Source organism: Falco cherrug, chromosome 6, assembly GCF_023634085.1.
Source record: "Falco cherrug isolate bFalChe1 chromosome 6, bFalChe1.pri, whole genome shotgun sequence".
In the NCBI taxonomy this organism is placed as follows: Eukaryota; Metazoa; Chordata; class Aves; order Falconiformes; family Falconidae; genus Falco; species Falco cherrug.
In genome coordinates, this window is record NC_073702.1 from 68,859,014 (window position 1) to 68,886,276 (window position 27,263).

Consider the following 27,263-nt stretch of genomic DNA (forward strand, 5'->3'; position numbering starts at 1 on the left):
AAAACCACCACCAAAAAAAAAAACAAAACAAAAACCCACCAGCAAACAAGGGTGTAATGGAAGATGGTGTTTAGCAACATCTCACCTGAAAGTGGAGTCAAGATACAGGAAGATCTGACTGAGAATTAAGGTGCTTCTCAAGCAACTCAAGGTTTTAAACACAAAATGTAAATTTAAATATTCTTTACGTGAGAAAATTCAAGGAGGTGATATTCTTCTGGTTATTTTTCCTATTTTCTTATGTGAAATATAATAACAAACCATGTGACAGCTTCCTTTATACCATAACATCCCAAGTGGTATGGAGAGGCCCTGGATGGTATCAGCCTCAGGACACTGAATTTCTTTATGAGACAGAATAGGTGCACAAAGAATCAAACCACAGCTCCCACCAATACAGACAGATGACTATTTCATGAAAATATTTTTTTTGTTCAGTTATTTTCCTAGAATAGTTATGAATATTTTATTTAACTGGAATACCCAGTTTTCTACGGAACAACTGTTTTTATAACCAGTGCTACGGTAAAGACAATTTCTCTAAAGTGTTGTTCAAAACAGATACAGAAATATGCTGCAAGATCAATTGGGAAAGGACCCAATGTACAAACCTAACACATAGTATGTATCTCTGAAAAGAAGGATCCAGCAAGACCTTGTGTCATTTCAATATATGAAGTGGGCTTATAAAAATGATTAACACTTTTTACCAAGGCCTGTAGTGGCAGGAGAAAAGGTAATAATTTTAAGCTGAAAGATGATAGATTTAAATGGGGCCATAAGGAAGAAGTTTATGTAATGTGGATGGTAAGAAAACAGAACAGGTTGCCTAGAGAAATTGCGGATGTCCCATCACTGGAATTGTTAAAGATTAGGTTGGATGGGCAATCTGATCTAGTGAAAAGTGTCCCTGTGGCAGTGGGGTTGGACTAGATGATCTTTGAATATCCCTTCCAACCCAAACCATTCTATGATTCCATGATTTTGGTCTCTGCAACTGCAAATTAATATAACGTCAAGCCAATCAACTACCTATATTATGTTAGGGAAGTGTCTCAGATAAAGGAGACAAGAAGCTGGAGGGTCACTTCAAGATAATTAACATTAAAACCTAGAAGGCAGCATTCTTGAAGAAAAGTAGTCTATCAGAAGTATTACATTTCTTATAGAGATTTATTTTTATACTTCAATTTCTTTAGTTTTCTTTAGCTTTCCTTAATATTAAAAAACCACAACTTTTCAGTTGCCTTGGAAGTGTGTGATACTTTATTATCTTTATAGCACGTTCACATTTGTCTGCTTTTGCTGGTTTTCTTCGGTTTCTTGAACACAGAAACTGTATTTTCATATATGAAAACAGCAAATTCCACAATAAATAATTTACATTAATTTTGTATATTTAGAAAAGCCCTTTTATTGTCTTCTCCTAAATAAGGAAACAAAAGTTTTGTAATTAATAATGAAAATCCAAGTATCAATTTACTGACAGCAGTAAATTTGAAGCAATCAAGCAGACTATTTCCACATGTTTATAGCTACACACAATCTCTCCTGCCTTTGTCAGGGAGATTCCATTGCATTTTTCTTCCAATGGCAAAAGATAAAGAAGTTCTTTCCTTGTTCCACGTAATGTCTTGGATGATATTAAAGACTAGATTGGGTTATCCACACGTGTGACCAGTAATTTCGAACAGCAGATGGACATGGTGTATGTGGTACTAATGTCTTATATCCAATGGACAGAATAGGTTGCTTGAAATCCTTTTAGTTTGTTGCAAACAAATTCTTGTCATGGGTAAAAGGAACTCAGCTTATAAACAAGAAATTCAGGTTAATCTAATTAAAGTAATAAGGGTCTAAACTGAGAATTATCAGCCCAGTTATGAAGTTCAAACATTGATAGTTCAAATTATACATGATTGATATTATATGTAAACAAACTTTCAACTATCTATCTCTTACTGTGATGTTATGCTCGCTCTTATACTGCCCCTCTGGACATTAATGTCCAGGGTTTCCACCTGTGTAGGGGATATATGGCAAGTCCTCTTCAGCAAGAATCCTTCACTTAGGGTAGCATGACACTGTCATTGATGGTTTCTTCCTCCTTGCTTTGGCATTTTCCAGGGTAAATTTTATGTTTGCTACAATATAGAAACACATCTTTACTTGTCTGCAACTTCACATTTTTGTGCAAATATACTATAGATGATGTGATTTATGTATCTTGGCTATTTGATCTTGTTTCTTTTGAACTTTTTTTACCTGGCTCCCAGGGCTGCATTGTTTACTGACCGCTGTTGAGTTGTTTGTACCCCTTGGGCCTCCGGTATTATATGCTTGTATTTTCAAGACCTCTTCAAGGGGTGTCACCCCATGCCCTTATTCCCTTGCACTGCATTTTTATCATTGGGTCATCGATAATTCATTCCATACTCAATAGCTACCTGCTATAACCATCATTAAGCTACCAAGAAACCCACAAGAAATGAGTGTTATAACACACAATTGCACAAAGCCAAACAAAAGTTAAACCAAAGTAGGTAATAGCACCCTGGCTGTTCCATTATTGACATTACAAGCCAAAACAAATCTCCAGGCAGTCCAGGTCTAACAAGTCATGAGGCCTTTGGTGATAGCTTAACCCAAGGCCTGTGGCCTGTTTCAAGCAAATGGCAACTCTTTATTTTGCCAGCTACATATCCACATACGACACAGTATTCATGTGTCCCACTGTACCTGTGTCCCTCAGAAGTAGCTGTGGACCCTATGCTGTTTTGCATGCTGTTAGGCTCTTTTAAGTGGGCAATTGAACTGAGTGCTTAAGGTCACATTGCACTTGAGAGTGAGAAGATTAATTATCTCAAAGACCAATATATGACAAAGAAATCACTAACCTTTCATGTTTTCACTTTAAAGTAATTCTTTCCTTTTAAATTGAAATGAAAGTAGTACAACAATAGGCAGAATCATTTAAGTAGTTTAAGTATATGTAGCAATATTCTCATTTTAAAATTACAGCTGAAGTGATTAAGAAGACTTACTCCAGTTCTTTGTAGGTTACACAAAGTAAGAACGGATACAAATTTGTAGTATGTTAATAGGTAATAGGTTATCTTGAATTGTAAGCTATGCTTACTTTACCAAGTAATGTAGCACAGTCAGAGCAGATCAGTAGACTGAAAGCTGTAGTGTGCTGTAATCGTACATGTACAAAACAGGCAGTTCAAGGTTTTATAATTCAGACAGGATTTATCTGTCTGATAGATGAAGACATAGATGAAGATAGATGAAGAAGTCCAACATCTTCATCATTGAGGTGCCCAAAAGAAAGCAAACTTTTGTTTTCTCAGCTGTGGGCTCCTCTCTGAATCTGTCCAGGTAGTATCATTGTTCTTTTGTCCTTTTCACGCAAATTCTAGCAATGATAGAAATCATCCCTCTGTCATCGACATCTGTATAAAGCCATACACAGGGAAGCAAACTTTATTTCTTCTGTTCTTTTCTGAGTGACACCAGTGTGATTCCTGCCTAGTGCCATCTGCTTATGGTGATAACTCCCCAGGGAGTTCAGGAGTCTTCCTAAGACTTAATTTGCTTAAACAGTTTCATTCCCTAATCTAAAAGAGTTTTTTGAGGTTATCAGTGATCTTAACATCCAAAAATCTTGTAGATAGGTCTTGTTCTTCTCTATGCTGTAGACTAAACCACTTTGGAAAGAGGTAAGTAACATCTGCTGTTTCGGGCAGAACAAGATTTTCATGAAAGAAATGGATTAGCCCAGATCAGTCACTAAAAAGAAAAAAATCACTTTTGAAAGTGGAAATTTAAGTGTTTTTAGTGACTCATACATTTCTTATATGAACTAATAGTCTTGGCAAAATTCCTTCTTTTTGAACACATGCTGCACTTCTTTGCCTTTACTTCCATGAAGCAATACTATGTTAGGAAAGAAAGAAAAAAAACCCAAAAACATCAATATCAGAACACTGAACTACTCGCATAGTTTCTCCGCATGGGAAAAAAAGTGAAAGGGACCAAAGAAATCTGATATTACAGAAATTTCTCTGTAACAGCTGTGATGAAGTTATTTCAATAATGTATATAGAACTGCAGAAGTGTAATCATGATGTTATGAGTTATGCTTCTAGCAAACACCATGGCCATGTTATCTCAGTTGTACATTATTCTAGTCTAATGCTTTCGGTAGTGCATTGTAAACACAGTTTCCTACCCACAGAATTAATTAAGCTTTTATCCAATGATGTTGCATGTAAAATACATTAAAAGCCTTGAGTAAAGGTCAGAGTATGAATTTTCTGCTAATATGTGAAGTTTTTAATTACCAAGATACAACCATGGTCCCTCTTGGGCACTGTCTATCCCAATGAAATTTAGCATTCCTACTGTCTGTAACAGGATTGATTAAGTAATATTTACCCCTTTGGAGTCCATAAAATCATTCTGATAACACAGCTTCCTGACCAAATTCTCTTTTCTTCTCAAAGCAAGATTTGTGGAGTAGACCATTGCGGATTGGACTTTCTGGATCTCAACAGATTTTAACCTGAAGTATATTTAGCTTTAATCTGGTGTGTACCTCTGCATGTTGCACAGAAGCAGAATTGCAATCTGCAGAACAAAGAATCATCTTATAAGACCATATAGAACTGTAAATAGAAAAGGGAGGAGAGATGAATCTTAAATTTGGACAGTGGCCATGAAGTCTAACAATAACCATATGATTTGTGTTCTCTCATTCAAGATACCCACAAATAACTTGGACCATTGGAGCCAAATCCTTGAAAGAACTGGAGTAAGAGCACTGTTAGTCTCCAGTTTAATCTTTACTGGAGAATCAGGGTCTGTAGATAAGTTATATTTTTATTAAAACATATTTATTCTTAGTTTTCATTTAAAAATAATACCAGATTTTAATCTAAACTGTCTCTTAATTAGACTAAAGTAATAAAAAGTTCAAAACCAGAGATGTAAAATTCATCTCGGTTAAGTTTTCTCAAAATCAGACCAACTGACCACTAATCTTCCATTTTTTCTATGTATTTCTATGAAATGCTTTGATAGTCTTCTGTAACAGTCTTCTATGACTTTGAGATTTCATGGAATTCTTACCAGATTTGGTTATAATTTTTAAATTTTGTACTGATGAATTTAAAACAAAGTGTATCTTTACAAGGTAGGAAAGAGCGTAACAAAACAAAGGAGGAAATTTCAGGATATTTGAACTAGTATTGAATGTAACAGGTGTTATTACATTTTTCTTTCTAAATGCCAGATCAGATAGGATTCTGGATTGCAAAGATGTGACCTCTGTCTCAGTTTTTGCTTCTACTCAGAGTGTAACAAATTACCAGTTTACTAAAGAAAATCAAAATAGATACATAAAAATGGAAGAAGTGTTACATTTCAGGGAAATATGATCCTTTCCGTGTTTTTGAAGTTTCTGATCTAGTTCCCAGGAAATGGATTTTTTTCATTGCAAATTATGGTCTGCATTTGACAAAAAAAATTGATCAAAATCCAAAATCAACACTTCAAGAGTTGTAATCTCAGCTAGGTAAATAACTAAAATTATTTTGAATTTCCAAGTCTGTTCCTCTGCATAGCTTGCTTATTAAGAGGGGTGGGGAACAGAGACACCAGGGCTTATGAATAAATTCTTCAATTGTATGGTGTTATCATATTTTAGCAGCATTATATCATCCTTCTTTCTTTTCCTCCCCAGTGATATGCTGATTAAAAAACCATATGACATAATGTTATTGTAGGCACTAAGATCAAAATACTACAATATGAAAAACAAAGGTCAATAAAGTTTTCTAACATAAACCTTGTTAAGATTTGAAAGCAGAAAAAATGGACCAAAATGTACAGGGCACAGTATTACATTTGGCCAAATCACATTTAAAAAGCAGAAAATTCATTTTTTAAAATGTTACATTTTTTTTAAATGTCATTTATTTTCATCTATTAGTTCTGTTGATTTGGTTGGGGTTTTTTCCTTGTATTTTGGATGAAGAAACCAAATAATCTAATTTCACTATCCCATTTCTCATATGGGGCATAACATTTTGAACTTTGTGAAAGGCTCAACTTAAAATGCATTTTTTTAAAGATAAATTTTTAAAATCTTTATACCTTTCTCTCTCTAATCAATTTCAGTAATGTTTCTTAAAATTGTCAATAAAGAGGATGACCTTAGGAAAACAGTGAGAAGTGATTACTTGTGATAAGATCACCAAAGTTGCTTTCTAAATTAATCTTTTCAAGCACTTCTCAAAGGTAATTAGACACCTCCAGATGATAATAGGTTCAGGAAAGAATTTATGTAGAAATTTAAAAAGAAAAAAACAACATCAAAACTAGGAGCTGTTTAGCTGTGACTCAAGGTATGGAAAACATATTACAAATCAGCCTGTAAGTTCCTGTTGAAAACAAATAAATGTGTGAACAGTAGCCAAAGAGTAATTTTCTTAGCTGATCAAAGTTATTCTATGCTGGGAGGAGTTTTGTATTTGAAAATACGGTTTTGTCCTGCACAGAAATAGAAAAATAAAGCTTTTTTTCCCTTTTTTTCCTCCCTCAGCTGACACATTCAGAAAATGTATGCTTACAAGCAAGAAAAAGAACCAGTAAAAATTATCTAAACTAAATATTGAATCAGTATTCCAACCAAAAGTATGGTCATTTTTAACTAGAAGCATGATGAAACACTTGCAGGTGGGGTGGGAGGGGGTGGGGGGTGGGTGTGGAGGGGGGTATATGTATATGAGGCAGAGGGAAGCTTATGGGTGAAATATTCACACACAGATTCTGAATGATTAAATTATTAAATTCTGAAAAAGCCTCCCAAGGAAAATACCGTGGCCATCATTTGATCCTGACTGAAATAAGGCTATACAGAGCTCATCTCAGTTCAAAAGCAAACTGTGCTAGATGACTATGTAGGTGGTTTTTGCAATTAATTTCAGCTCTTTTATAAACTCTGGTATATTGGCTAGCAACCCAACTATTTTTATTTCAAACACATGAGGACTTATTAATCCATCCAATATCTTTGTATAAACACCATTTCCCAAAGATGTGTACAATAGAAATGTAATCATTTATATAATATCATATAAACCCCCTTACTTTTCATGCTGTGAAGATGGTAAATATTAAAGACAATTTTAAACTTGGAATTGCAGTGGGTAATGTTCTATCTTGCACAATACCAAAGGTCAAAATCTTTTTGGATTACTTGAAGATAAAAAACTTGTGGTAATTTGAGTTGAGTGTCCAATGCGGATAAAACAGGTGTTTTGACTTCCCTACTCACTTGAAGCCTAGAAAGTACAAACTTTCCTTGAGGTTTTAGGCCACCTACTAAAACTCTGTCTTGCTATTGCTGTAGTTTTAATAGTCTGCTGTGGTTTAACCATGTTAGGCAACTCAGTCCCATGCAGCTGCTCGCTCATTTCCCCACAGCAGGATGGGGGAGATAATCAGAAGGGTAAAAGGGAGAAAACTCATGGGTTGAGATAAAGACAGTTTAATAGGTAAAGCAATAGCTGAGGACACAAGCAAGAAAAATAAGGAATTAATTCACTGTTTCCCTTTGGCATGCAGATGTTTACCCATCTCTAGGAAAGCAGGGTTTCATCACATGTAATGGTTACTTGGGAAGACAAACGCCATCACACTGAACATCTGCCCCTGCTCCCCTGCCCCTTCCTCCAACTTCTACTGCTAAGCACAGTTTCATACGGTATATGACATCTCTTCGGTTAGCTGGGGTCAGCTGTCCCAGCTGTTTCCCCTCCCAACACCTGTGCATCCCCAGCGTATTCACTGGTGAGGCAGCATGAGAAGCAGAAAAGGTCTTAATGTTTTGCAAGCATTGTACAGCAATAGCCAAAACATTAGTGTGTTACCACTCTTTTCATCACAAATCCAAAACATGGCTTCATATTAGCATCTATGAAGAAAATTAACTCTATCACAGCCAAAACTAGCACATAGCCTTACAAAAAGCTGTCTACTTCCCACCCACACTCATCCTCTTTTTAGTAGCAGTGACCTTGACATAGATTTCTGTTTCCTCATAGTTAGGAAGAGGGAAGGGTAAAATACAGAAAAGTTGAAACATCATGTGGAGCCACTTCTTGTTGCCTCAGTGAAAAGCTCAGTACTTCACGTAAAGTGTGAAATATCAACATGAGATTTTTGTGGTTGTATAGGCGGCAGGGAATTATTTTCATTGTGAAACAATGCTAGTGCTTTGATGTGGTTTTGATGGTCTCAAATTTTTGACAGTACAGGATTTGTAGCTAGAGATGAAGGTTTTCACCAGCTGTTGTATATGAGAAATTAGCCACATTTTCAGACACCCAAACAGTTCTTCATATCAGAAATAGAAGAAGCAGATTTCAAAGCTTTATAAATCATAAAAAATTGTTTAGAGCATGTTTAATTATGCAGTGGTCCATCTCTGAAAGGAAACACAGCTGAAACAGAGAACTAGAGTAGGTGTCAGTAGGGGAAAAGGGAAAAAAAGGTGGTAAGGTATAGCATTTGTTGTTTTGGAGTCTGATGCTTCCACTTCATACCTGGAGACTGTCTATTTATACAATATGTCCAATGAAAATGCATTGTCTTTATCTATAAAGATAATTTTATATATATATATATTATATATATAAAATAAAAATATATTTTATCTATAAAAAAAACCTCTTCTGGAAGGTGAGTCTTGTATTCAGATTTCATTATAAGATTAATTTTCTTACTCATTATACTCCTTACAACCCCAAACGTGTAAAAAGTAAGCATTACATCCTTTACTTCTTTTGTAAAAGCAATAATCCAAAATTTCTGTTTTGCAATTGATGTTTGTGCTTTTCTACTTATAAGAATTAAAAGAAAGAAAAAACATCAGCTACACAACAAAGCAGCTACCTTTACATCTCTAGTCTTAAATGCAAAGCTCTTACCAGATCTCGATTTGTTTCTAATAGACATAGGATTATGTTACATTCCTCTTAATGATTTTAGTAACTTTCATGTGCATGTACTGCTTAGTAGATGAAATTGCAGAGGCATTGGCTCATTTTGTTAAAAGGTGATGAAAAATTCTCCTTGTATTGGATCAAAACTATGTATAGTGACACTTCCATATGGATTTAAGTTTCTTTGCATTACCTGTGAAAAGTTAATAATGGTGATGATACTAAAGATGTGATCACTAGAGCCAGCTCCTCACAGGCAGCCTACAGTTTGAGTCTTGAATATCTATCAGAAGTGTTCATGTAGCCCAGTGTGAAAGGGAGATATCAACTTGATCTGGGACTGTTTTGCCTAGAGAAGAGAAGGCTCTGGGGGGGATCTTATCAGTGTATATGAATATCTGAAGTGGGGGTGCAAAAAGGATTTGTCTGGCCTGAAAAGGGCCAGGCTCTTTTCAGTCATGCTCAGTAACAGTACAAGAAGAAGCAGGCACAAAGTGAAACACAGGAAGTTCTGTCTAAATATCAGGAAAAACTCTTTTTTTTTACTGTCAGGGTAACTGAGCACTGGAACAGGTTGCCCAGGGAGGTTATGGAGTCTGCATCCTTGGAGTTATTTAAAAGCTACCTGGATATGGTCCTGGGCTGTTGGTGGCCCTGCATGATGATGAGGGTTGGACCAGATGACCTCCAGAGGTCCCTTCCAATCTCAGCCATCCTGTGATTATGTGTTCCTGTGAGACTCCGTGAAAACTGAAGTATTTCAAACAAAGGTAAGAAATTGCAAAGTTTGACAAAGAAATGCCTACATTTGCAGCACTTAGTAAAAAATAATGTAACAGTATAAAGTGATATTAACAGAGAAAAAAAAGCAAAAAAGTTGTTCCAAAATACTACCAAGATTCTTTTGCTGCATTCTGCTAGAAATTGTAAGAGTAATGCAAAAAAGTTATGATACACTGCTATTGTAATACTCATGGCAATATGTCAGTATTGAAGAAAAAAATTCTGAAACCACAGCTTGACAGAATAAAGTATTTTCCTTAACTTAAAATGACTTTGTTTCACAAACATTGTTTTGATTTCAAACTAGTTGCCACCCTAGCTTTAAATAACTTACACCAAAAGATAGTGGCAGAAAGAAAAAATATTTTGTTCTATATTTAATGATAAGCCATAATGCACATGTTTTAAGTTATAGTGGAATATCAATTATCATGAACTAGAACAGAGGGTAGTAGTATATATTTGACATAACCTTTCCTGAGAAATGGTATACAGTTCCAGTATTTGTGGTTTGTTGGTGGTTTTTTGTTTGTTTGGATGTTTTTTTCCCCCACCTGGCACTGTTTTACAGACATTCAAAATATTTTATGGAGAGTAATTGTGTTTTGATCAGCTCCTCCATGAATAAGGAAGAAGGCTTTTCCTGAAAAACAGGAGATAATATTTCTATATTATTGAAATATAAGGTTGCATTTGAAGTATTGTATTGCATCCAAACACAAGCTGATAATTCAGTTCAAGGCTTTTTCATCCTCATGTGTCAAAGGCTTTACAATGTCCAGAAAAAAGTAAGTAAAAGAGGATAACAAAACTATTAAAATCTTTTCTTTAAATTTTAGCAGATTAAGGGTCACTTAACCAACCAGTCCATGCTTTCTCCTTATTTTGCCACATGGTTGCAAGAAAATCTCTGCCTTTTCCCATTCCCCTTGAAATTTCCTGTTCCTCTTGTTTGTTACTGCTTTTATTTTCAGGTGTTTTAATAAGAAAATAAACTTTAAATTTTTATACTTTATTTCTTCTAATAAATTTTAAACAGTTAATTTTGATCAAATTCGATCAAAAAGACAAAAGTATAGTAATTTCAGAAGTTCTTAGATTTTATTATATCAGGAAAATGTTGACTAAGTAGACAAGAGTGACCTTTTTTACTGTATTCACAGAAATAAAGGCTAAGCATTACATCAAACCACAATAAACACCAGAAAGTATGAATAGTAGAGCATCATTACAGATGTCCAAACCACAGGAAAAGCCTAATCAATGGTTGCACTGTACATGTTAGGAGTGTTTCCAGCCCCAAGCACAGATTCAAAGTTTCTTAGGGTATCTAAACAAGGAAACTGCATGGTTTTAATTTTGCTACCAACAAAACCTATTTGCTTTTCTCAGAGTTCAGCATTAGCATGTGATACTGGAACAGTCTTTTAGCTTTGCTGATCTTAAATACACATTTTCTTTTCCACTCTGTTAGTCAACACGTTAAACTTCAAACAAGTAGCTGAAAAACTGAAAAAAAACCCAAAGCAAAACAGAATCGACTTTTCAGTACTGAATAATGTATCCACTTTAATTTTGGCAGCTAACTTTTCTTTTGAGAACTCTATTTTGTGTTTACATTCTTCACAGCTTCTCCAAAATTATTTACTGTAAACCTTACTGATCACACTCTTCACAGCATTTCTTTTTGGCCATCAAATGGAGAAACATGATCTGTCAGAGCAAGAATTATGTCATATGAACTCCATATTTCTTATTTTCCTAAGTTTTCAATTCCCCATATATATTTTGAAGGACAGAATGATATATTTTGATGCCAAAACGGCACAGAGTAACTGCTCAGAGACGAATTTTGTCTTTAAGCAGCAAAGGTATTTATCTCGTGCAACACTGGGGGGCTAGACGATTCACACCGGACAAACAAGCTCCGAAGTTTTCAGTGAAAAGTTAGGCAATTTATACAGTTTTCCTGAGTTGTTACAACATCTTCACATACATATTCATTTGATTTTGACACCTAATCATTCTATTCATGATAGGTGGGATCTAGGTGGAGTAAACCGTTCAACTTTCTTTGTTCAGCGATTTTTCTGACTCATGGTCTCCTTATCTCCTTCAGGTGCCCAGCTTATCTTTTCTAATTATTCAGAGTACATTACTTTAACATTGTCAATGGTACATTACTTTAAAATTGTCAGTGGAGCCTTTTCTTATTCAGAGTACTTCTCTTATTCAGAGTACATTCCTTTAACATCGGTCAGTTGAACCTTTTCTAATTATTCAGAGTACATTCCTTTCTCAACACAAACAGAGCATCACTCAGAGCATTGTACCAAACTCATCCTCACCAATCTTTTTAAGACCTTGTTCTGTTTCAATTTAATTGCTGGTTAGCAAGATATAAGGAAAATTAAATTTCTGCAGCATTGCTGGCTTATAGCTCTCCAATCTTTCAAAACTGTTGAAAACATAGAGAGGAAAATACACAAAGTGTAAAATTCTAATGTGTAATTGATATAACATTAATTGAGAATGGCTTCATAGACCCTGAACTTCATAATACTGTAAATCAGGAAAAGATCTTAATTGGTGTTATTTCATTATCAGTGATGTCACATACCAAATATACATTAAAAAGCTTAAAGATAGGTTCTGTTTTTTTCACCAAAGCTGTTATAAGTGAAGTTGATCATAAAGTTTATTCTGATAAAATACTCATAGAATGTAAAAAAATAGTATTCTAGGGTTAAACTCGGTCTTTCTTAGGACATCTTATTCAAAAAATAACTTGATTTTTGAATTATAAAATTATGCAGCTATGCTTTTTAAAGGAGAGAAGACACTTTCTAGTATGGCCACATAGAAACTGTCAGTGAGTAATGACTGAATTCTCACAAACACATTTCTTTAGCATACAGTCAGATTAAAATGGAGTGAGAAACAATTAAAAAAAACCACCAGGAACTGTGAATCACTGTCTTAAAATCTATGTTAGAGGACTAGAATATGTTAGCAATAATTTAAGGCACTATATGATGTTATTTGTAATTTGTGTATGCAACATTTATAAAACAAGTCATGATCTGAAATGACAAGTTCCCAGATGGTGTAGCAGAACATATTGACCAGCCAGATGAATAGAAACGGGTTTGGAGCATGTAAGAAGAGATTTAATAAGAATTCTTATTATAAATGGTGTTGAAGGGATTCGTATGAATCAGGCCTTATCATTGGCCGTATAAGAATAGATATTATTCTCATCCTCTTCTCTGTGAACAAAACACAAAATAACCTTGAGTAGTCCTTTCTCATAACACTACTATGATTCATGATGCTGTCTCACTGCGGTCTGTTATATAGCCTAAGTGTTTAGCTCCTGGAATTAAAAAATATTGAATGATCTTCAGAGCCTCATGAATAACAGAAGAACACGGAAGACCTGACTATAGTAGAGACTCTTCACAGACACACAATAGAAAAATTCTTCTTTAGACCTATCCAAATGAATTGTTGCTTCTATCATTAAATTGTGTGGGAAGTTATGACAGAAACAAATGTATTGACATGAAAAGACACATTCTGGCAAAATAAAATCAGAACAGTATTCTGACTTTGGAGATGGGAAGCAGTGGAATACAGTTCTTTATGGAAAATCTTTTCAGAAACCTCCAAAGAAATATGAGTATAGCCATTGGTTAAGTACATGGCTGTTGAAACAATAACTTTGCAAAAGCAGAAGTATAAAATATTTAACAAAGATTAGAATTATAAAGCATGACAGCTCCACTCAAACCTGAGAAGTAATGTCTGTCACACAGAATAGAAACATAATAGCTCTGTAATTCTTGGGACTGTCAAAGCAGTCAGTTTGACCTTTTTTTCCAGGGAAAAGTGTAGAAACCTTATGGTCGAAGGTATTCCTGAATCAAACAAAAGAATAATGCTCAAAACAGATTTTTTTTTGTGTAGAAAGTGATCATTTAGATCTTTCTGAAACTGTATACATTAAATTTCTTTTATGGCAGATGATGAAAAGCAGGTAATGGCATACTTAAAAATCCCCAATATACATACAAATGTCAGTAGCAAAAAGGGATTCATTTTGTAATATAAACTGAAAAGTATAAAACAGTTTACCTGTTAAGAAAAAAGTGTAAAAAAGTGAAGTAAAATGTTATTGTTTAAGTAGCAGGTGACTGCACACTCTGGAAATGTTATTGTGGTGAAGGCAGTTAAAAAGATAACTCTTAACAACACTAGTTTGAAAAAAACAGATTGTTCTAAATACTTTACAGCATTTCAGTGAATTGAGAAAGTGGTAGGTGCAGTATGAATAAACCATTCAAATCTTTGGAAATTTACTTTTTTGATTAATTTAAATTGGTTTAGTTATATGCCACTTCTGTGAATATTTATGCTTTAGATTATGATAAGTGACCGAATGAATAAAAGATAATTAAATAAATAAATAAAAGAGTAGCTAGAAGCCAAACTGCTTTCAAAGGAGAATTTCAGTGCCTGCTCTAGCTGAAATAAAGAAATATAGATCAAAGACCACAAAGACATAACCAGACAGGTCTGAGTCATGTTCAGTCTGTATTCACCAGGGATCGGTCATGATTACAGTTTTAATCATAGCACTTTTCAGCTAAAAGATAGATGAGGTTACATTTTTCACTCATGCAGACTTGTGCAGACATTTCTTTGAATACTTTCACACTTACAAATTTTGAAGCAGAATTTAGCTCTTGTAATCAAAGCAACAGAATCAAGAACATAGTGACAAATTTTAAACATATGACAGTGTGCTACTGCCCTAGAGTAATTCCCATAAAAGTGGTCAACCCATAAAATTAATAACTGAAAATTCCAAGGAAAAAGACATGTCCATGAATGTTAACAAGAACAAAGAGTATCTTTTTAGGATGGGAATGTTAGGAACTAAATCCCCAAACCAGGTATTGCTAAAAAAACCAAACCACCATGGATGAATTTGTTTTCCTTATAGCAGCCTAGATATTGAAAAATAAATAATTCAGCAGTAGCAAATAAAGAAGAGAGAGAAGAAACTCATTTCTGTGTAGGCTCTATATTGAGAGAAAATCCAACAAGATATAATTGTTATATGCTGGGTATTAACACACTCACAAAATAAGTGTCACTGGACTACCCAGCTTGGCAGATATAGCAACTCTGCTAAAAATACTTCTGAGGAAACACTCTTGTAAATCAGAACTTTCTTTTCTGCTTATTCATTTTCAGGATTCAATGAAGTCTCTGAAGTCTTGAGAGCAAATCTTTCTGAGCATTTTTCTCCCTGGAGCTATTGTATGCTCATATTCAAATCTTAGTTGAGCTACGGTATATTCCTCCTAAGGTCCAAGTTTATTCTTTTCAGAAGGGGCGGGACTGTTGATAACAACAGACTGCTGGCAAGTATGTGATCTATCTGCAAGAAAGAATATTGCAAGCTCACAGAGGTATGAAATGCAGTAAACACATTCTTCCTGAATGCCCCTGTATCAGTCTATCTATAGACAGAATATAATATTTCTTTGCTTTACTCCAAGGCTTAATCAGTCAGATTTAACTACCTTTGGATTTTCACCATTATTAATGTAGCTATTGTGAGAACTGTTTGAGGGAAGAATTTTCAGGAACATTCAACTTTTATTTCAGGAAAAAAAGACAGTTTTTTCCAACTTAGCCTTTATAAACAAGGATATTATAATTTTCTTGTCATTCTGGGGAACCCCAAAACGTGTAACCTTTGTTAGGTTATATAAACATGTGGATAGAAAAAATAATTTAACTGTCACTAAAAGAAACTGCAGCATAAAAAATGAAAGTAATTGAACATTGAGAAAGGGAGCAGTCTTTGTAAAATTAAGGTAAGTGTAAAAGCTACCTAACAGTACTGCTTACTTAAGAGTACCTCTAACAGTGCCTATACCTTAGATATATATATGTGGGTGTATATATATGTGCATGCATGTCTGTATGTGTGCAGCTGAATGTGTTCCAGGAGCATGCACAAAGTGCTTCAACAGAAGATGGGCAGTCAGACCACAGGACACACCAGAGGGAGTCTAAAGGAAGCCCTGCCTCCTGAATTACAGTGGCATGCCTATTAGACAAGACCCTTGAGGACCATGAGAGTCTAGCTGGTGTGGAAGAAATGAATTAGGAACAGAGGAAGAGGAAAGGAAAATACAGAGGTGAGAATGGGGGATAAAGCAGGTTCTGAATTGCTGCTTTCTAACAAAGATTGTATTTTTAGTGATGGATGATATAATCTCTTAATGCTGATGTTTGTTGATTTTGGTAGTTTTGTAAGCCTGTGGAATAATAAAAGATTTTCAGGTAAAAGGATTCTACCAGGCCAGTTCCTAATTAACTGATGTTCTGTTTTCTCTGATGGATCAAAAAGTTTCATCCCTTTACATCAGACTAAGCACATGCATGTGTAGGGTCAAAGCTTTTTTCCTGAAGATAACCACAATTTTATCTGGGAAGTCAGCAACTACATGTGATAGTTTTTTTAGTTGCTGCGATTTTATGTGTTGGAAGCATAATTCACTTTCTAGTTCTATTTGCAGTCCAAAGTATGCATTTGCAATGAAAGCTGTGTTTATGACAACACTGGCAGCAAAACTCACATTTTTAAAAAATGCTTGAGCTATAAATATCATTAACCAATTAGTTTTGTAACTTTTCTGGAATATAAAAAAAATAAAAGTAGTCATTAAAATAATTTGTTCAAATAAATATTAAACTTTTTTTTTTAAGGAATACAGTGCAAAAAATTGGTGAAACTGCACTTTTTTGTAAAGAAAATCTTTTTTCAGTCTAAACCACTTTTATTTCATATTGAGAAAGAAAAGAAGCATGTGCCTGGAAGCATGTGTCTGGTCTTAAGCCAAAGTTCTCTGTGCTGTATTCCTTGAATTTGTCCTGCAGCAGTCTGGGAGTAAGGTAATGAACACACAATAAAACTTCTCATTTTTCATTTACAAAGTTAAAGTGTATGTCTGTGTGTTCAAAACTCCTTCCAACTTTGAAAATATTTTTACTACTAGTGGTTGCCATGGGTTAAGTAAAGAAAATAGCTCAAAGTGTAAGCTACATTTAAAAGAGGATTGTACCATACCTTTATAACAATGTTTTTTAGTGTTTTTTCTGAGATGTGATGTCTCCACATGGTCTTTAAGGAAGAGGGCCTATTCAGTTTTTACAAGGATTAATTGATTTTATAGAATAACATAAACAATCAAGTAAAGTAAAAAAAACAACCAACCAAACAAACAAAAACCACCAAAAAAACCATACCAAATAATATGTTTCCAAAAAAGATAAAAAAGATGTTTCCAAAAATGGAACTATTTTCCCACTGGTTTTGTTTTTTTCCCCATCCATTTTTGGAAAAGAGGTTGTTCACAGGAGAAAATAATTTAAGTGTCTAAAGCATTAGCTAAACTTAAGCTAAACTTTAGCAATCTCCAAGTCAATATATTTTTCCAGTTTTTGAGAAAATTATCAGTTTACTGCAATAATTTATGTTAAGGCATTTAAAAACTGAAAATGTTAGGGGTAGCAGCTGCTTTATGCCCTTTTTGTTATTATTCTCTTTTGAAGTCCAAGAACACGAGAGAACTAGAAAGCTGTCCAGCATATATATTTCATATGTGGTAACACCTAGAAATGGTTGGAATCATTACCTTTTGCATAAGATAGCTGATTCAAAAAATGTGCTTTCCATCTTGTGCTGGACATATTTTTCAATCTTATAATGTTTCTTTATTAGCCAGGGTGACAAAGGGTTCATATGAAGCAGATAGGTTTGAGACAGACTGGTTTATTTATATAGAGTAATGATATTCTTGCATGGGGCATTTCTTCATTAGATGCTTTCTCAAGATCATTACTAAAAAGAAAACTGAATGCCAATTTTGGTTTTACATCAGTTCTTACCACTATAGTTAATATTATGTTGGTGAATTTTGTGCAGTTTACTGTACATGTATTTCATCAGAGAAGTTTTAAGCATAAATATCAAAATTTTCAGAGCTCTCTGATGAATAAGATGACTCTGAGTACTCTCTCAAGGAACACTGGAAGTTGTATAACTTATACAGTTTCTGAATATTAAAATGTTAATCTAGTGGGTTTGGAGGATAAATTAATAGAATATTCTACAAGTTGGCAAGACCTGCAGTTATAATTTTGGATGCTAATGTTACCATGGAAGAGTAAAAGCAAACTTTAAGAACAAATGTGAATCAACTTAAAGTTGTTCACTGACAGTGATCAGCCAAAATTAAAAAAAAAAAAAAAAGGTGTAATACATTCTGGTGCAGTGGTTCTGCATGTAGGAGCAAGAAATAGTCTAAAATAAATAGCTACCTTTTCTGGCATTAGAATATTTATAAACTATTAACTTTTAAAGAATATTCCATAAGTATATGCTTCTACCAGGAAAAGCATTCAAAAAATTTCTATAAAATATCTAAAGCAGAGCTTTACTGACTTGGTCCATATTTTGTAGTTTAAACTACTACTATAAGAATATATTTAACCAGTACAGCTGAGGGATTGAGCTAAGGCATAATAATGGGCCTTCAGATAAGGGAACTCTTCTTTGCTCTCAAAAAACAGCAAAAGAAAACCCAGAACTATACCCACAACAGAATATAAATTAACTTGAATGAAATATGCCACTTTTAAAAAAATAATTAGGGATGTAAAACTATTTTGTCATAATTATACCGAACTATTTTACTTGGTAAACTACTATGTTGCTGATATTATTACAGTTAAGAAGATATTTATCTTGCCAAGTTTCAGAATTCCAAAAAACAATGCTCTAAATCCATGTTAATCTCCATCAGGACAGCCAACCTCTTTGTTTTAAATGCTCATTTTAAGGAGTGGTGATTAACTCTGTGGAGGTGCCATTTTCTTACTATTGACTCTAGAAGTTCATTGCTAAATTTTTATTTTAGTCATTCAGAGCATAAAGAAAGGTGTCCAGTGCAATGTATAGATCCCTTTACCTGCCTGTTCCTGAAGATCCCATAGGAATGGGACAATCACAAGTATTTTTCATGAAAAGTTTTGGTTACGGTGACTGTCCTTTCTCCCTAAAAGCTTCAAAACCCGTCACATGTTTTTATGTATTGCATGATAGTTCTGAGGAGTCACAGTTGTGACCATACAGACTAAGTGTACTGTTAATGCAAGTCAAACCAGTGAAAGAGCAGCAGAGATTTTATCTATTCCTTAGAATCAGAAAAAGGTATGCAGCTTGCTCACCTGGGAAATCACGTGTCCGTGACAGAAGCTGCTGGGTCAGGGACCTTCAAGGATCTGAAGATTCTACACGGTATGGTGAGGTTATTTTAGGGATGGTTGGTCACTTTAAGTGACTGGTTAGTAACTTGATAACTGACAATCATTTGGATGAGACAAAGCAGGAAATTTTTAAATTAAAAAAAAATAAATTACATTTTAAAAAAATGTAAAAGTAAAGCACCAAATGGGGTGAAATAACAGATACAGTATATATTATCTTTTAGTAATTCCCTACTTGCTTGGACTTCCTGGATTATATGGAAATGTTTTACTATGTCCAAAGGGTATGACTGGCTATCTGCAAATATGCAAGCAAACAAAGGTGATCAGTTTACTGAATTGTCCTAGATTTTGATTGCTCTGTCTTTTTCCTAAAAACAATGTTTGTTTAAAAGCCTCCCAATTACTTAACTGGGAATTCTAGAAGAAAGGAGGACACCCCCCCCCCCCCATATTTTTTAAAGCTACATTAACACATCAGTGCTGTCTATTTAGAACAACTCCACAGCTTTCTGCATTTATTTGATCTCTGTCCTTGATACTGATACACACTGGATTACCAATATTTGACAAGATCTATATACCATACACATTTTTTTCATTTTTCTTCTATAAAATAAACCCTGAAAGTTCTACAGTGGGTAACACAGTCCATATATTAAAACTTTAGTTCTTACAACATAATTTTGAATGTATGCACTAGCATATTATTGTTTGCATGTGCATACTTTCGTGTGTATACATGCAAGACAAGGTAAGTGGAATAGTGAAAATATATTTTCTTATAAAATGGAAATAACTTTTCCTTAAAGTATATTAACAGAAGTAGAAGTATTGTTTTTCAGACCAAATGGACTTTCTGGAATGTAGTCTATGGACTGCCTTAGTGTGCCCATGATACTTTTCTTTTAGGTATTCTTGTTATGATGTGATTCATATGCTTGGTTTGGAAGTGTCTATGTACTCTAAGCAAAACGGACACCTGAAAATAATGAAAAAATGAAAAAAGATAAAATTATTTTTAAAAATATCACCTGAAAAAATATTTTAAGTTTTATTTCTTAGTGAAAGAAAATATAGGAAGTGTATTTCCTATATATTTAGAAGTATGATGAAGTTTTCTACCTCCAAGAACTATTCCCTTCAAGGCACAAAGTGACTTAACTTTACAGTCCTTACTGTAAATATTACATGTGAAGAACTGTGATAAAATCAGACGTTATTGGCTAGATATTAAATGTAAAATACGCTTTACTTCAGTATGGATAAAGTCTGTATTAATATTGCCCTGGTCTCAGCTGGGATAGAGTTGATTTTCTCCTTACTAGCTGGGGCAGTGCTATGTTTTGGATCTGGTGTGAGAACAATGTTGGCAGCACACCGATGGGTTTGGTTGTTGCTGGGTGATGTTTATACCAAGCCAAGGGCTTTTCAGTTTCTGGGGCCCTGACAGCCAGAGGGCTGGAGAAGCACGGGAAGCTGGGAGGGGACACAGCCAGGACAGCTGACCCAAATAGCCAAAGGGATATTCCATACCATGGGACATCATGCTGAGTACATAAGCTGGGGGAAGAAGAAGGAAGGTGGGGGACATTCGGCATGATGGTGTTTGTCTTCCCAAGTAACTGTTACACAGGACACAGCCCGGCTTTCCTGGCGATGGCTGAGCACCTGCCTGCCCATGGGAAGTGGTGAATGAATTCCTTGTTTTGCTTTGTTGTGTGTGCAGCTTTTGCTTTACCTATTCAACTGTCTTGATCTCAACCCATGTGTTTTCTCACTTTTACTCTTCTGATCCTCTACCCCACCCCAATGTGGGGGGAGTGAGTGAGTGGCTGCGTGGGGCTTAGTCACCAGCTGGGGTTAAATCATGAGAAATACTCATTTTTGCTTCTTATTAAATTACCATAGCAACACTGCTAGATATTTGAGCTCCTTTTCTAGCATTTTTACTGAAGGACATAAGAGTGGCAGGTAGTGTAGGTAGTGCAGATAGTGCAAGACAGTAACAAGAAATGCTAGACTATCAGAAGATGTTAAGGTAGATCAAATGAATCACACAGATGGGTTATTGCTCATATTTCTATGGTGTTCTGTCACTTAAGATGGTCAAGATCAAATCTAATGATGACTGCAGAAAGCACATAAAACTACTAATAAAGAGCTTTTATGCAAAAAATATTATATATTTCATTTATAATACGACCAGATATGAATTTACAAAATAACTAGTTAAGCAGATATACTCGAGTAGTAGTTAATTTAATGTTGAAAATATTTATGCATCTGTCTCCCTTTAATAAAGATGAGTGGTGATAAAGGATGCTGAAGATGTATCTTTCTGAGAGAAGCAATGGTGAAAATTTGGAAATATGCTGTCTGACATCTTGCTAAAAAGTGAGTCATTATACCTTCTTGCACTTTGTATATCGTGCAATGTATTCGTCTTTACCTAGAGAAATGGCACTCCTTGCTAATTTGAAGACCTTTATCATTATCCAAAAATAGTGAATGCTATTCTCTAGTCCTTGCTTAAACACTAAGAATGGCAGGTGTGAATAACAGTAACATGTTTAAACATATTAAAACTCTTATGTACTGATCTGAAAAATAAAAATAAGAAGCAGTTTCAGGACTGTATTTCAAAAATTTTCTGTAATAGTTCAAGAAATATAATGAAAACCACGTTTCAAGGAAGTAGTGAATGAATTTTAGTTCTATTTTTAGTCATCTTCTTGTTTGCTAGGCATTACATTTCAACCCAATACCTGGAAATCAGATTTAGATGGTGTTTACTTTAAATAATAACATGACAGAGACCACTGTATGCAAGTTACAGCATTAAAAGAAGACTGGAATTTGTCAGTGAAATGGCAAATCATCAAAGAAAACAAATGTATATCCAGCCCCAAAACTCCCCACTACTACAGCAGTCTTTAGGAAACTTGGAGGAGAATGTTCTTAATTGCTGTTGTGTGTATTTTTGGGTATTCTGCCTGAGATCTAAGAAGTCATATTAACTGTCTTTTCAATGGTTATTTATTTCTTAATCTTAGTCTGCAGTCTAAGAAAGATTAAGAGAGAATTAAAAGACCTCGCTCAGAATAACTATAATAGTGTTTGTCAAAAGGCACATTCAGGTCCCTTTGCTAGGCCAGAAAACCAAATTGTAGATGTAAGAGATCGGGAACACTATGAAAGTGCCTCAAAAGCGATTACAGGTCTAGAAAATATGATAAAGAGAAAAAAGATGGAAATATTCAATGCTACATAGCTTGGGGACAAACATCATAACCAAAGACATAAGAAGTTGGTGCAAAGGCAAGGGAAATAATTATTATTCACATCCATAGAACAAGAAATGTAACTGGCAGAAAAATTAATTTAAGATCCATTTTTTGGGAAAAAAAAAAAAAAAGGTAATGATGACAATATTTAAACATTTTAAGGAGGCTGCAGAGGTGTCACTAGTTTATCACTAGTTTATAAACAATTTAGACAATTTTTTTTCAGTTTCCCTATGAACAAGGTATATCAGAATGTTTAGAGGACAGGAATTAAACAAGCTCAGGAGGTAAATTCCAGCTCCACTTACTTTCAGCCTCCAAATCTGGGCCATCTGGGCCTCTCACATTCTGGTGACATAGTTATCAATGTGATACTTGTAATTTTGTATTTTTCATTTTTCCCCCCCATTATTTCTGACTAAAACAAAGCAAAACAAAATTTGGGTGGGGTTTTTTTCACTCCTAAAACAGCATAAGAAAATTTGAAATCTCAGTTTAATGTCACTTGAAAACCATTTCCCACTTAAGCTCCAGTGAAAATCAAATTCTTTGCTTTCATTAAAATGGTATTTCTTTGCTTTCATTAAAATGGTATTTCCTGTTAGCTTGTGTAGATATGTAGAAACCATTTAAAACAAATTCTGTCCCAGTCTATATGCAACTGAAAAAATAGCTCCAAGAAATGCAAATTGCAAGTTATTCTAACAGAAAGCTGCTACTATGCATAATAAGCTTCCTCCATACCTCAGCTTATGGTCCTATGGGGAGCTACTACTGCTATGCTGTGATCAGTATTTGGGAGCGGTTTGACTGCCCTTTCCACACTTAAAGGGAAAGAGGAAATATTCTTGCCTTTGAGAAGCACTCAGATTGTGTCCAGGATTCTGCATCTCTACTTGAAGGTTAGCATTTCAATAAAAGGCACCTGTAAATCACTCTAGAAAAATTATGTAATGATTGTGTAATATTTGAGGTGGGCAATACAGTTGTAGGTTGCAAGTGAGGAAACAGAGGAAGTTAGAGGCTTCTCAGTGGGAAAATACAGTATGTCCCTTTCTGTGAAGCTAGTAGAGAAGGAATGCAAAGGCTCCGAGTCTGGAATTTAGGTAGAAAAGAGGTCTTGTAGCCTTAACTTACATAGCATAGAGATCTTATTAAACAGAGGAAAAGGTGCTGCCTTTGGAAGTTTTTCAGCTAAAAATATCTAACTATGTTGATTTCTCCAGTGGCTCAAAGAATATAAAATACTACAGTTTATTACCTGGAAAGAGACCAGATATATATTGAAGATGTGTCAGGATTAGCATTTTATGTAGGTTTTTAATCAAAACATTACCACATCCAACTCAGTGACACAGCACTTTTAAGAGAAAGAGGCAGGCACTATATACTTCATCTTTACTCTACTTTTAGTGCAGTAGGAGTCCTAGCTGATACAGCATTAAAAAATAATGTGCACAGGTTTTAGAACTTACCAGGACTAATTGAGTTAAGTATTAAGAATCTGGATTGTCAGTATCTTCAAATAACTAGTTATCTTGAAATAATTATAATTCAAATTTTTTCCATTTTCAGTATGCAATACACAGTGCTTAGTTTTTTCTTTCTAAATCAACAGTTATTTTTCTTCCCTTTGATTTGTTCCTGTTGATCAGCAATCTCCTACAAAACTGTGTCTTAGAGACAGCATTTCTGATAGGTAGTGTTAGTGCATCTATTCCTAGATGGATGCGAGACCTTAAACCTTAATAAGAAAGGTGAAAGAAGGATTAAGGAACCTGAAATTAAGGGATATTGACATTCTGGTCTATTTTGTACATCTCCTCCAATACATGAAATTATACCAAATAGCCAATATTAAAAAAAAAAAAAAAATAATTGACAGTGCAAATTGCACACCACCTCATTATTTTTAATAATTTATAATGTAACATTGAAGTGCAGTATCTGTTTTTTATTTTGGACCAATCATATGTTCAGATTGATGTAAATTCATGTACTGAGTCAATGTTATTCTAGTAATCTGTTTACAATCATTTGCCATGTGTGTGAGAATTTCTGCAGTGTAAAGAAAACAGCAAATCCTCCTTAAATGAACAACTTAATTTCCTCACCAGTTTTCATTAGGAAAAAAATTCAACCAAAATAATAATTGCACATCAAATTATAATAAAATAACTAATAGCATTTTTACATAGTTATTCCCACCTAAAAAAAAAAAAAAGGGGGGGTGTGTGTCAAAAAAAACCCAACCTCAAAGCTTTAAAAAAAGGGTCTAAACTATTTTCTGCCCATAATTAACATACATATATTACAGGAATGTGCGCAGTAGTTACCATTCTACCTGAAAAAACATGTTCATATTTAGTTCTTTGGAACATATCCACATGTTCCTGAATTGTAACCATAAATATTCAGGCAAGATTCATCAGGGAATTTTGTTTCAAAATGTTACTAGGCTAGAAGCTGTCATGTAAATTATGGCTTTGTTATCAGTGGTGGCATGCATGTCAACACTCATCAACAAGAAAAAAAAAGCAAAACCCACCCCCAAAAAAATTCCCACAACAAAAAAAAACCCAAACAGCAAAATCTCTCAAGTCCCATAGAAGATACAAGAACAGCACAGTTCCCTATTTTCCGATGAAGCTAACGCTACCCAGCTGTTCTCATTTAAAATTAATGTAATACTGTGAAATGATTCACTGAGAATTACCTGTGGACACAAGGCAATGGAACTGCAAATCTTTACAAGCAGGAAATGGAAACCAAAAATATTTTTTCATACAATTTAAATCATTCATGATGCATCTTCATCCAAAGATAGATCAAACAGTTCCTTAATACACACTTCTTTACAATTTTTCGTTTGCAGACAATGATATACAGGGCAGGGGGAGGGGGAGGAGGACAGTAAAAAGAAAGGTCTAGTTTGTTATAAGTTGTTCCTTACAGCATTATATCATTCAGGTCTCTGAGAGAATGTTATTATAGGCTGCAAGTGTAAAGCTTTATATATATAGTTTCCCTTGTGTCAAATGAATATACTTTGTGTGAAAGATCCTTCAAGTCATCTCAGACTGCCATCTTAGTAGTAGAATGACAGGGAAAAAAAGATATTAAAAAAAAACAAACCCAAAACCCCCAAAAAACCAAAAAAAAAGAACAAAATCTTTCTGAGTACATTGCTTTAGTAATAAACCTTTTCAATCAGTTTGTAATGCACTGGATACTCACACACACCACCTCAGGAACTATGCCGGTCAAAAATCCACTAGCGTTTAAAACTGCAATATTAGTTCTTACGTTATTGATGTAGTTTATACAAGACATTCTTACTGAATTGTAGTATGTGTTGTTATTCAGCTATCTCAATTATTTCTGGAATACAAAATCCACTGTTAATTATTTGTGGGGTTGCAATTTTACTTTTTAATAGTGTCTCAGCAATAATATTTCAGACAGGGAAATCTTCCTGCACATATCACAGAAGAACATCAGGCTGACCACATACATCAAGCAGTTGTAAATTAGAAGTACACATATTCAAGATTATAACTTTCATTCTTGAAAGAACATGTTAAGCAAAATCTAAAAAGCGATAAATTTGCATAAAATATATTGACTTCATCACACAGAATGTAAATATTCAAATGCATATTTAGGGAATTTAAAGAGTTATGACTGAATAATAGTAGGAAACCAAGCTGATAAGTGTGATCAATACTTATGAATATAAATGCATAGTGTATGGCTGTGTCAGTAATTAACATTTATATACATTAGTATGGTCACACATATTAATGCAGACATCTCAAATAACAGAGACAGCAGAAGTTTTAGATACATACAATCCATTGGTTATGGACTGGAAATACAAACATCCAATTGTCATTCACAGAGGCACCAATAGGATAGGGAGCACATCACACATTTCTGTAAGATGAAGATAAGTGCATAAGCCACAGTGATGGAGATAAGCTTCTTTTATTTCTGGAGGGCTTGCTTTCAGTGCAAAAAAGGTATTGAGAAGCAGTTTGCTGAAAGATAAAGCATAATTAGATAAAAAAGCAGAAAAATAACCACTACTTTGATGCAATTTATAATTTAACTGAATTCAAACAGAAGATCTAATTTCAGAAGCGATGTACTGCACAATAATTCCCCTTATTTAAACAATGCTATTCTGATTAACTCACTTGTTTTCATAACATCAGCAAAAATTAGGAGTTAATTACTCTGAATTTACAAGGTAATTAATGTATCCACTTTATGCAGTAACTCAGAAAAATACTGAAAAATTTATTATTTCGAATATTGGAATTAAGAACAGTAGGTGTACATTTTCCATTTCCTGATGCCTTATGAGAATGTTATGGTAAGCCTGTAATAATGTTTTCCTATCAATTGATTACAATCATATTTTGTATCCAATTCTACCCTCAGTTAACCCACTGATGAAGAACTTCTTAACCTTGTTGCTGCAGGATCAGGGAATGGAAATATCTGTATGCAGTTGAGGCCCTAAGCCATAAATCTTAGTGAGACTAAAGAGGATTAGATATCTAAGTACCTTCTGTGATGTGTTGTGAGGATACAGATCTTGTCTACTCTGAGAAAAGGAGCATGGTACAAAGATTTGAGTTACAAGACACAGTACTAGGCAGATGTGTCAGCTCATCTAGCTGAACTATCATGGCACTGAATAAAAATTAGCAAGTCCCTCCTGCAGTCTGTAGGATAAAGATGGACAGACTTTGAAAAGAAGCAAAAAAGTTGACATAGAAATATGGAAAGATGTATTCTGGGAAACTAGACAGTCCTGCATCTG